This window comes from Apteryx mantelli, unplaced genomic scaffold, assembly GCF_036417845.1.
Source record: "Apteryx mantelli isolate bAptMan1 unplaced genomic scaffold, bAptMan1.hap1 HAP1_SCAFFOLD_87, whole genome shotgun sequence".
Classification (NCBI taxonomy): domain Eukaryota; kingdom Metazoa; phylum Chordata; class Aves; order Apterygiformes; family Apterygidae; genus Apteryx; species Apteryx mantelli.
The window spans coordinates 407,458-417,060 of record NW_027118811.1 but is presented as its reverse complement, the minus strand read 5'-3'; positions in this window follow the sequence as shown (position 1 = coordinate 417,060).

Here is a 9,603-nt window from a genome sequence, read left to right as displayed (position 1 = left end):
TGAGGACGCTTTGCTAGGCGCTTTGCTAGGCGGCGAAGGCACGAAGCGATTGGGGAGGCGGCGAAGGCACACGGCGCTTTGCTAGGCGGCGAGGGCGAGAAGGCACGCAGCGCTTTCTTAGGCGGCGAGGCGGCGAAGGCACGCGCTGCTTTGCTCGGCGCCGAAGGCACGCAGCGCTTCCTTCGTTTGCGAGGCAGCGAAGAGATGGAGCGCTTTGCTTGTTGGCCAGGCAGCGAAGAGGCGCCGTGCTTTGCTTTCTGCCACTCAGCGAATACACGCAGCGGTCTGCTTGTTGGCGAGGCAGCGAAGAGATTCAGCAATCTCCTTGTTTGTGAGACAGCCAACATGCACAGTGCTTGCTCATTGTGCGAGGCAGCGAAGAGATGCAGCACTTTGCTTGTGCAGCAGGTGGCGCAGTGGCATCGCGGATGGCTTTTTGGCGTGGAGGCGAAGCGAGGCAGCACTTTGCTAGTTGGCGAGGCAGCGAAGAGACGCAGCAGGCTGCTTGTTTGTGAGACAGCCAACATGCACAGTGGTTAGCTCTTGTGCGAGGCAGCGAATCACCGCCGAGCAAATGGCTTTGTGCGTTCGCCGCCTCGCTGCCTAGCAAAGCGTCGTCTGCCTTGGGCGCCTAGCAAAGCTGCGCGTGCCGTCGCCGTCAAGCAAAGCGCCGTGTTCCTTGGGCGCCTAGCAAAGAAGTGCCTGCGTTGGGCGCCTCGCCGCATCGCAGCCTAGCAAAGCGCTGCGTGCCTTCGGCGGCTGGCAGAGCAGCGCGTGCCTTCGCCGCCTGAGAAAGCGCTGCGTGCCTTCTCGCCCTCGCCGCCTAGCGAAGCGCCGTGTCCCTTCGCCGCCTCGCCGCCTAGCAAAGCTCCGCGTGCCGTCGCCGCCTAGCAAAGCGCCGTGTTCCTTCGGCGCCTAGCAAAGCAGCGCGTGCCTTCGCCGCCTCGCCGCCTGAGAAAGCGCTGCGTGCCTTCTCGCCCTCGCCGCCTAGCGAAGCGCCGTGTCCCTTCGCCGCCTCGCCGCCTAGCAAAGCTCCGCGTGCCGTCGCCGCCTAGCAAAGCGCCGTGTTCCTTCGGCGCCTAGCAAAGCAGCGCGTGCCTTCGCCGCCTCGCCGCCTAAGAAAGCGCTGCGTGCCTTTCGCCCTCGCCGCCCAACAAAGCGCCGTGTCCCTTCACCGCCTCCCCAATCGCTTCGGCCCTTCGCCGCCTCGCCGCCCAGCAAAGCGCTGCTTGCCTTCGCCGCCTCACACACCGCTGCGTACCTTCGCCGCCTCGCCGCTTAGCAAACGCCGTAGTAGCGCCGAAGGCACACGGCGCTTTTGTAGGCGCCCAAGGCACGTGGCGCTTTGCTAAGCACCGAGGCAGCGAAGGCACGCAGCGATCTGATGGTGGTGGACGGGCTAGGGCGCCTTGCTAGGCGGCGAGGCGGCGAAGGCACGCAGCGCTTTGCCAGGCGCCGAAGGCACGCAGCGCTGTGCGAGGCGGCGAGGGCACGCAGTGCTTTGCCAGGCGCCGAAGGCAAGCAGCGCTTTGCCAGGCGCCGAAGGCACGCAGCGCTGTGCGAGGCGGCGAGGGCACGCAGTGCTTTGCCAGGCGCCGAAGGCACGCAGCGCTTTGCCAGGCGCCGAAGGCACGCAGCGCTCTAGGAGGCGGCGAGGGCACACAGTGCTTTGCTAGGCGGCGAGCGGACATGCAGCTTTGCTAGGCAGCGAAGGCTGAGGACGCTTTGCTAGGCGCTTTGCTAGGCGGCGAAGGCACGAAGCGATTGGGGAGGCGGCGAAGGGACACGGCGTTTTGCTAGGCGGCGAGGGCGAGAAGGGACGCAGCGCTTTCTTAGGCGGCGAGGCGGCGAAGGCACACGCTGCTTTGCTCGGCGCCGAAGGCACGCAGCGCTTCCTTCGTTTGCGAGGCAGCGAAGAGATGGAGCGCTTTGCTTGTTGGCCAGGCAGCGAACAGGCGCCGTGCTTTGCTTTCTGCCACTCAGCGAATACACGCAGCGGTCTGCTTGTTGGCGAGGCAGCGAAGAGATTCAGCAGTCTCCTTGTTTGTGACACAGCGACCATGCACAGTGCTTGCTCATTGTGCGAGGCAGCGAGGAGATGCAGCACTTTGCTTGTGCAGCAGGTGGCGCAGTGGCATCGCGGATGGCTTTTTGGCGTGGAGGCGAAGCGAGGCAGCACTTTGCTAGTTGGCGAGGCAGCGAAGAGACGCAGCAGGCTGCTTGTTTGTGAGACAGCCAACATGCACAGTGGTTAGCTCTTGTGCGAGGCAGCGAATCACCGCAGAGCAAATGGCTTTGTGCGTTCGCCGCCTCGCTGCCTAGCAAAGCGTCGTCTGCCTTGGGCGCCTAGCAAAGCTGCGCGTGCCGTCGCCGTCAAGCAAAGCGCCGTGTTCCTTGGGCGCCTAGCAAAGAAGTGCCTGCGTTGGGCGCCTCGCCGCATCGCAGCCTAGCAAAGCGCTGCGTGCCTTCGGCGGCTGGCAGAGCAGCGCGTGCCTTCGCCGCCTCGCCGCCTGAGAAAGCGCTGCGTGCCTTCTCGCCCTCGCCGCCTAGCGAAGCGCCGTGTCCCTTCACCGCCTCGCCGCCTAGCAAAGCTCCGCGTGCCGTCGCCGCCTAGCAAAGCGCCGTGTTCCTTCGGCGCCTAGCAAAGCAGCGCGTGCCTTCGCCGCCTCGCCGCCTAAGAAAGCGCTGCGTGCCTTTCGCCCTCGCCGCCCAACAAAGCGCCCTGTCCCTTCACCGCCTCCCCAATCGCTTCGGCCCTTCGCCGCCTCGCCGCCCAGCAAAGCGCTGCTTGCCTTCGCCGCCTCACACACCGCTGCGTACCTTCGCCGCCGCGCCGCTTAGCAAACGCCGTAGTAGCGCCGAAGGCACACGGCGCTTTTGTAGGCGCCGAAGGCACGTGGCGCTTTGCTAAGCACCGAGGCAGCGAAGGCATGCAGCGATCTGATCGTGGTGGACGGGCTAGGGCGCCTTGCTAGGCGGCGAGGCGGCGAAGGCATGCAGCGCTTTGCCAGGCGCCCAAGGACGCAGCGCTGTGCAAGGCGGCGAGGGCACGCAGTGCTTTGCCAGGCGCCGAAGGCACGCAGCGCTTTGCCAGGCGCCGAAGGCACGCAGCACTGTGCGAGGCGGCGAGGGCACGCAGTGCTTTGCCAGGCGCCGAAGGCACGCAGCGCTGTGCGAGGCGGCGAGGGCACACAGTGCTTTGCTAGGCGGCGAGCGGACGTGGAGCTTTGCTAGGCAGCGAAGGCTGAGGACGCTTTGCTAGGCGCTTTGCTAGGCGGCGAAGGCACGAAGCGATTGGGGAGGCGGCGAAGGCACACGGCGCTTTGCTAGGCGGCGAGGGCGAGAAGGCACGCAGCGCTTTCTTAGGCGGCGAGGCGGCGAAGGCACACGCTGCTTTGCTCGGCGCCGAAGGCACGCAGCGCTTCCTTCGTTTGCGAGGCAGCGAAGAGATGGAGCGCTTTGCTTGTTGGCCAGGCAGCGAACAGGCGCCGTGCTTTGCTTTCTGCCACTCAGCGAATACACGCAGCGGTCTGCTTGTTGGCGAGGCAGCGAAGATATGCAGCGATTTGCTTGTTGGTGAGGCAGCGAAGAGATGCAGCGGTTTGCTTGTTGGCGAGGCAGCGAAGAGATTCAGCAGTCTCCTTGTTTGTGACACAGCGACCATGCACAGTGCTTGCTCATTGTGCGAGGCAGCGAAGAGATGCAGCACTTTGCTTGTGCAGCAGGTGGCGCAGTGGCATCGCGGATGGCTTTTTGGCGTGGAGGCGAAGCGAGGCAGCACTTTGCTAGTTGGCGAGGCAGCGAAGAGACGCAGCAGGCTGCTTGTTTGTGAGACAGCCAACATGCACAGTGGTTAGCTCTTGTGCGAGGCAGCGAATCACCGCCGAGCAAATGGCTTTGTGCGTTCGCCGCCTCGCTGCCTAGCAAAGCGTCGTCTGCCTTGGGCGCCTAGCAAAGCTGCGCGTGCCGTCGCCGTCAAGCAAAGCGCCGTGTTCCTTGGGCGCCTAGCAAAGAAGTGCCTGCGTTGGGCGCCTCGCCGCATCGCAGCCTAGCAAAGCGCTGCGTGCCTTCGGCGGCTGGCAGAGCAGCGCGTGCCTTCGCCGCCTGAGAAAGCGCTGCGTGCCTTCTCGCCCTCGCCGCCTAGCGAAGCGCCGTGTCCCTTCGCCGCCTCGCCGCCTAGCAAAGCTCCGCGTGCCGTCGCCGCCTAGCAAAGCGCCGTGTTCCTTCGGCGCCTAGCAAAGCAGCGCGTGCCTTCGCCGCCTCGCCGCCTAAGAAAGCGCTGCGTGCCTTTCGCCCTCGCCGCCCAACAAAGCGCCGTCTCCCTTCACCGCCTCCCCAATCGCTTCGGCCCTTCGCCGCCTCGCCGCCCAGCAAAGCGCTGCTTGCCTTCGCCGCCTCACACACCGCTGCGTCCCTTCGCCGCCTCGCCGCTTAGCAAACGCCGTAGTAGCGCCGAAGGCACACGGCGCTTTTGTAGGCGCCCAAGGCACGTGGCGCTTTGCTAAGCACCGAGGCAGCGAAGGCACGCAGCGATCTGATGGTGGTGGACGGGCTAGGGCGCCTTGCTAGGCGGCGAGGCGGCGAAGGCACGCAGCGCTTTGCCAGGCGCCCAAGGACGCAGCGCTGTGCGAGGCGGCGAGGGCACGCAGTGCTTTGCCAGGCGCCGAAGGCACTCAGCGCTTTGCCAGGCGCCGAAGGCACTCAGCGGTGTGCGAGGCGGCGAGGGCACGCAGTGCTTTGCCAGGCGCCGAAGGCACGCAGCGCTTTGACAGGCGCCCAAGGACGCAGCGCTGTGCGAGGCGGCGAGGGCACGCAGTGCTTTGCCAGGCGCCGAAGGCACGCAGCGCTTTGACAGGCGCCGAAGGCACGCAGCGCTGTGCGAGGCGGCGAGGGCACGCAGTGCTTTGCCAGGCGCCGAAGGCACGCAGTGCTTTGCCAGGCGCCGAAGGCACGCAGCGCTGTGCGAGGCGGCGAGGGCACACAGTGCTTTGCTAGGCGGCGAGCGGACGTGGAGCTTTGCTAGGCAGCGAAGGCTGAGGACGCTTTGCTAGGCGCTTTGCTAGGCGGCGAAGGCACGAAGCGATTGGGGAGGCGGCGAAGGCACACGGCGCTTTGCTAGGCGGCGAGGGCGAGAAGGCACGCAGCGCTTTCTTAGGCGGCGAGGCGGCGAAGGCACGCGCTGCTTTGCTCGGCGCCGAAGGCACGCAGCGCTTCCTTCGTTTGCGAGGCAGCGAAGAGATGGAGCGCTTTGCTTGTTGGCCAGGCAGCGAACAGGCGCCGTGCTTTGCTTTCTGCCACTCAGCGAATACATGCAGCGGTCTGCTTGTTGGCGAGGCAGCGAAGATATGCAGCGATTTGCTTGTTGGTGAGGCAGCGAAGAGATTCAGCAGTCTCCTTGTTTGTGACACAGCGACCATGCACAGTGCTTGCTCATTGTGCGAGGCAGCGAAGAGATGCAGCACTTTGCTTGTGCAGCAGGTGGCGCAGTGGCATCGCGGATGGCTTTTTGGCGTGGAGGCGAAGCGAGGCAGCACTTTGCTAGTTGGCGAGGCAGCGAAGAGACGCAGCAGGCTGCTTGTTTGTGAGACAGCCAACATGCACAGTGGTTAGCTCTTGTGCGAGGCAGCGAATCACCGCAGAGCAAATGGCTTTGTGCGTTCGCCGCCTCGCTGCCTAGCAAAGCGTCGTCTGCCTTGGGCGCCTAGCAAAGCTGCGCGTGCCGTCGCCGTCAAGCAAAGCGCCGTGTTCCTTGGGCACCTAGCAAAGAAGTGACTGCGTTCGGCGCCTCGCCGCATCGCAGCCTAGCAAAGCGCTGCGTGCCTTCGGCGGCTGGCAGAGCAGCGCGTGCCTTCGCCGCCTCGCCGCCTGAGAAAGCGCTGCGTGCCTTCTCGCCCTCGCCGCCTAGCGAAGCGCCGTGTCCCTTCGCCGCCTCGCCGCCTAGCAAAGCTCCGCGTGCCGTCGCCGCCTAGCAAAGCGCCGTGTTCCTTCGGCGCCTAGCAAAGCAGCGCGTGCCTTCGCCGCCTCGCCGCCTAAGAAAGCGCTGCGTGCCTTTCGCCCTCGCCGCCCAACAAAGCGCCGTGTCCCTTCACCGCCTCCCCAATCGCTTCGGCCCTTCGCCGCCTCGCCGCCCAGCAAAGCGCTGCTTGCCTTCGCCGCCTCACACACCGCTGCGTCCCTTCGCCGCCTCGCCGCTTAGCAAACGCCGTAGTAGCGCCGAAGGCACACGGCGCTTTTGTAGGCGCCCAAGGCACGTGGCGCTTTGCTAAGCACCGAGGCAGCGAAGGCACGCAGCGATCTGATGGTGGTGGACGGGCTAGGGCGCCTTGCTAGGCGGCGAGGCGGCGAAGGCACGCAGCGCTTTGCCAGGCGCCCAAGGACGCAGCGATGTGCGAGGCGGCGAGGGCACGCAGTGCTTTGCCAGGCGCCGAAGGCACTCAGCGCTTTGCCAGGCGCCGAAGGCACGCAGCGCTCTAGGAGGCGGCGAGGGCACGCAGCGCTTTGCCAGGCGCCGAAGGCACGCAGCGCTGTGCGAGGCGGCGAGGGCACACAGCGCTTTGCCAGGCGCCGAAGGCACGCAGCGCTTTGCCAGGCGCCGAAGGCACGCAGCGCTCTAGGAGGCGGCGAGGGCACACAGTGCTTTGCTAGGCGGCGAGCAGACATGGAGCTTTGCTAGGCAGCGAAGGCTGAGGACGCTTTGCTAGGCGCTTTGCTAGGCGGCGAAGGCACGAAGCGATTGGGGAGGCGGCGAAGGCACACGGCGCTTTGCTAGGCGGCGAGGGCGAGAAGGCACGCAGCGCTTTCTTAGGCGGCGAGGCGGCGAAGGCACGCGCTGCTTTGCTCGGCGCCGAAGGCACGCAGCGCTTCCTTCGTTTGCGAGGCAGCGAAGAGATGGAGCGCTTTGCTTGTTGGCCAGGCAGCGAACAGGCGCCGTGCTTTGCTTTCTGCCACTCAGCGAATACACGCAGCGGTCTGCTTGTTGGCGAGGCAGCGAAGAGATTCAGCAATCTCCTTGTTTGTGAGACAGCCAACATGCCCAGTGCTTGCTCATTGTGCGAGGCAGCGAAGAGATGCAGCACTTTGCTTGTGCAGCAGGTGGCGCAGTGGCATCGCGGATGGCTTTTTGGCGTGGAGGCGAAGCGAGGCAGCACTTTGCTAGTTGGCGAGGCAGCGAAGAGACGCAGCAGGCTGCTTGTTTGTGAGACAGCCAACATGCACAGTGGTTAGCTCTTGTGCGAGGCAGCGAATCACCGCAGAGCAAATGGCTTTGTGCGTTCGCCGCCTCGCTGCCTAGCAAAGCGTCGTCTGCCTTGGGCGCCTAGCAAAGCTGCGCGTGCCGTCGCCGTCAAGCAAAGCGCCGTGTTCCTTGGGCGCCTAGCAAAGAAGTGCCTGCGTTGGGCGCCTCGCTGCATCGCAGCCTAGCAAAGCGCTGCGTGCCTTCGGCGGCTGGCAGAGCAGCGCGTGCCTTCGCCGCCTCGCCGCCTGAGAAAGCGCTGCGTGCCTTCTCGCCCTCGCCGCCTAGCGAAGCGCCGTGTCCCTTCGCCGCCTCGCCGCCTAGCAAAGCTCCGCGTGCCGTCGCCGCCTAGCAAAGCGCCGTGTTCCTTCGGCGCCTAGCAAAGCAGCGCGTGCCTTCGCCGCCTCGCCGCCTAAGAAAGCGCTGCGTGCCTTTCACCCTCGCCGCCCAACAAAGCGCCGTGTCCCTTCACCGCCTCCCCAATCGCTTCGGCCCTTCGCCGCCTCGCCGCCCAGCAAAGCGCTGCTTGCCTTCGCCGCCTCACACACCGCTGCGTCCCTTCGCCGCCTCGCCGCTTAGCAAACGCCGTAGTAGCGCCGAAGGCACACGGCGCTTTTGTAGGTGCCGAAGGCACGTGGCGCTTTGCTAAGCACCGAGGCAGCGAAGGCACGCAGCGATCTGATGGTGGTGGACGGGCTAGGGCGCCTTGCTAGGCGGCGAGGCGGCGAAGGCACGCAGCGCTTTGCCAGGCGCCCAAGGACGCAGCGCTGTGCGAGGCGGCGAGGGCACGCAGTGCTTTGCCAGGCGCCGAAGGCACGCAGCGCTTTGCCAGGCGCCGAAGGCACGCAGCACTGTGCGAGGCGGCGAGGGCACGCAGTGCTTTGCCAGGCGCCCAAGGACGCAGCGCTTTGCCAGGCGCCGAAGGCACGCAGCGCTTTGCCAGGCGCCGAAGGCACCCAGCACTGTGCGAGGCGGCGAGGGCACGCAGTGCTTTGCCCGGCGCCGAAGGCACGCAGTGCTTTGCCAGGCGCCGAAGGCACGCAGCGCTCTAGGAGGCGGCGAGGGCACACAGTGCTTTGCTAGGCGGCGAGCGGACGTGGAGCTTTGCTAGGCAGCGAAGGCTGAGGACGCTTTGCTAGGTGCTTTGCTAGGCGGCGAAGGCACGAAGCGATTGGGGAGGCGGCGAAGGCACACGGCGCTTTGCTAGGCGGCGAGGGCGAGAAGGCACGCAGCGCTTTCTTAGGCGGCGAGGCGGCGAAGGCACGCGCTGCTTTGCTCGGCGCCGAAGGCACGCAGCGCTTCCTTCGTTTGCGAGGCAGCGAAGAGATGGAGCGCTTTGCTTGTTGGCCAGGCAGCGAACAGGCGCCGTGCTTTGCTTTCTGCCACTCAGCGAATACACGCAGCGGTCTGCTTGTTGGCGAGGCAGCGAAGATATGCAGCGATTTGCTTGTTGGTGAGGCAGCGAAGAGATGCAGCGGTTTGCTTGTTGGCGAGGCAGCGAAGAGATTCAGCAGTCTCCTTGTTTGTGACACAGCGACCATGCACAGTGCTTGCTCATTGTGCGAGGCAGCGAAGAGATGCAGCACTTTGCTTGTGCAGCAGGTGGCGCAGTGGCATCGCGGATGGCTTTTTGGCGTGGAGGCGAAGCGAGGCAGCACTTTGCTAGTTGGCGAGGCAGCGAAGAGACGCAGCAGGCTGCTTGTTTGTGAGACAGCCAACATGCACAGTGGTTAGCTCTTGTGCGAGGCAGCGAATGAGGGCAGAGCAAATGGCTTTGTGCGTTCGCCGCCTCGCTGCCTAGCAAAGCGTCGTCTGCCTTGGGCGCCTAGCAAAGCTGCGCGTGCCGTCGCCGTCAAGCAAAGCGCCGTGTTCCTTGGGCACCTAGCAAAGAAGTGACTGCGTTCGGCGCCTCGCCGCATCGCAGCCTAGCAAAGCGCTGCGTGCCTTCGGCGGCTGGCAGAGCAGCGCGTGCCTTCACCGCCTCGCCGCCTGAGAAAGCGCTGCGTGCCTTCTCGCCCTCGCCGCCTAGCGAAGCGCCGTGTCCCTTCGCCGCCTCGCCGCCTAGCAAAGCTCCGCGTGCCGTCGCCGCCTAGCAAAGCGCCGTGTTCCTTCGGCGCCTAGCAAAGCAGCGCGTGCCTTCGCCGCCTCACCGCCTAAGAAAGCGCTGCGTGCCTTTCGCCCTCGCCGCCCAACAAAGCGCCGTGTCCCTTCACCGCCTCCCCAATCGCTTCGGCCCTTCGCCGCCTCGCCGCCCAGCAAAGCGCTGCTTGCCTTCGCCGCCTCACACACCGCTGCGTCCCTTCGCCGCCTCGCCGCTTAGCAAACGCCGTAGTAGCGCCGAAGGCACACGGCGCTTTTGTAGGCGCCGAAGG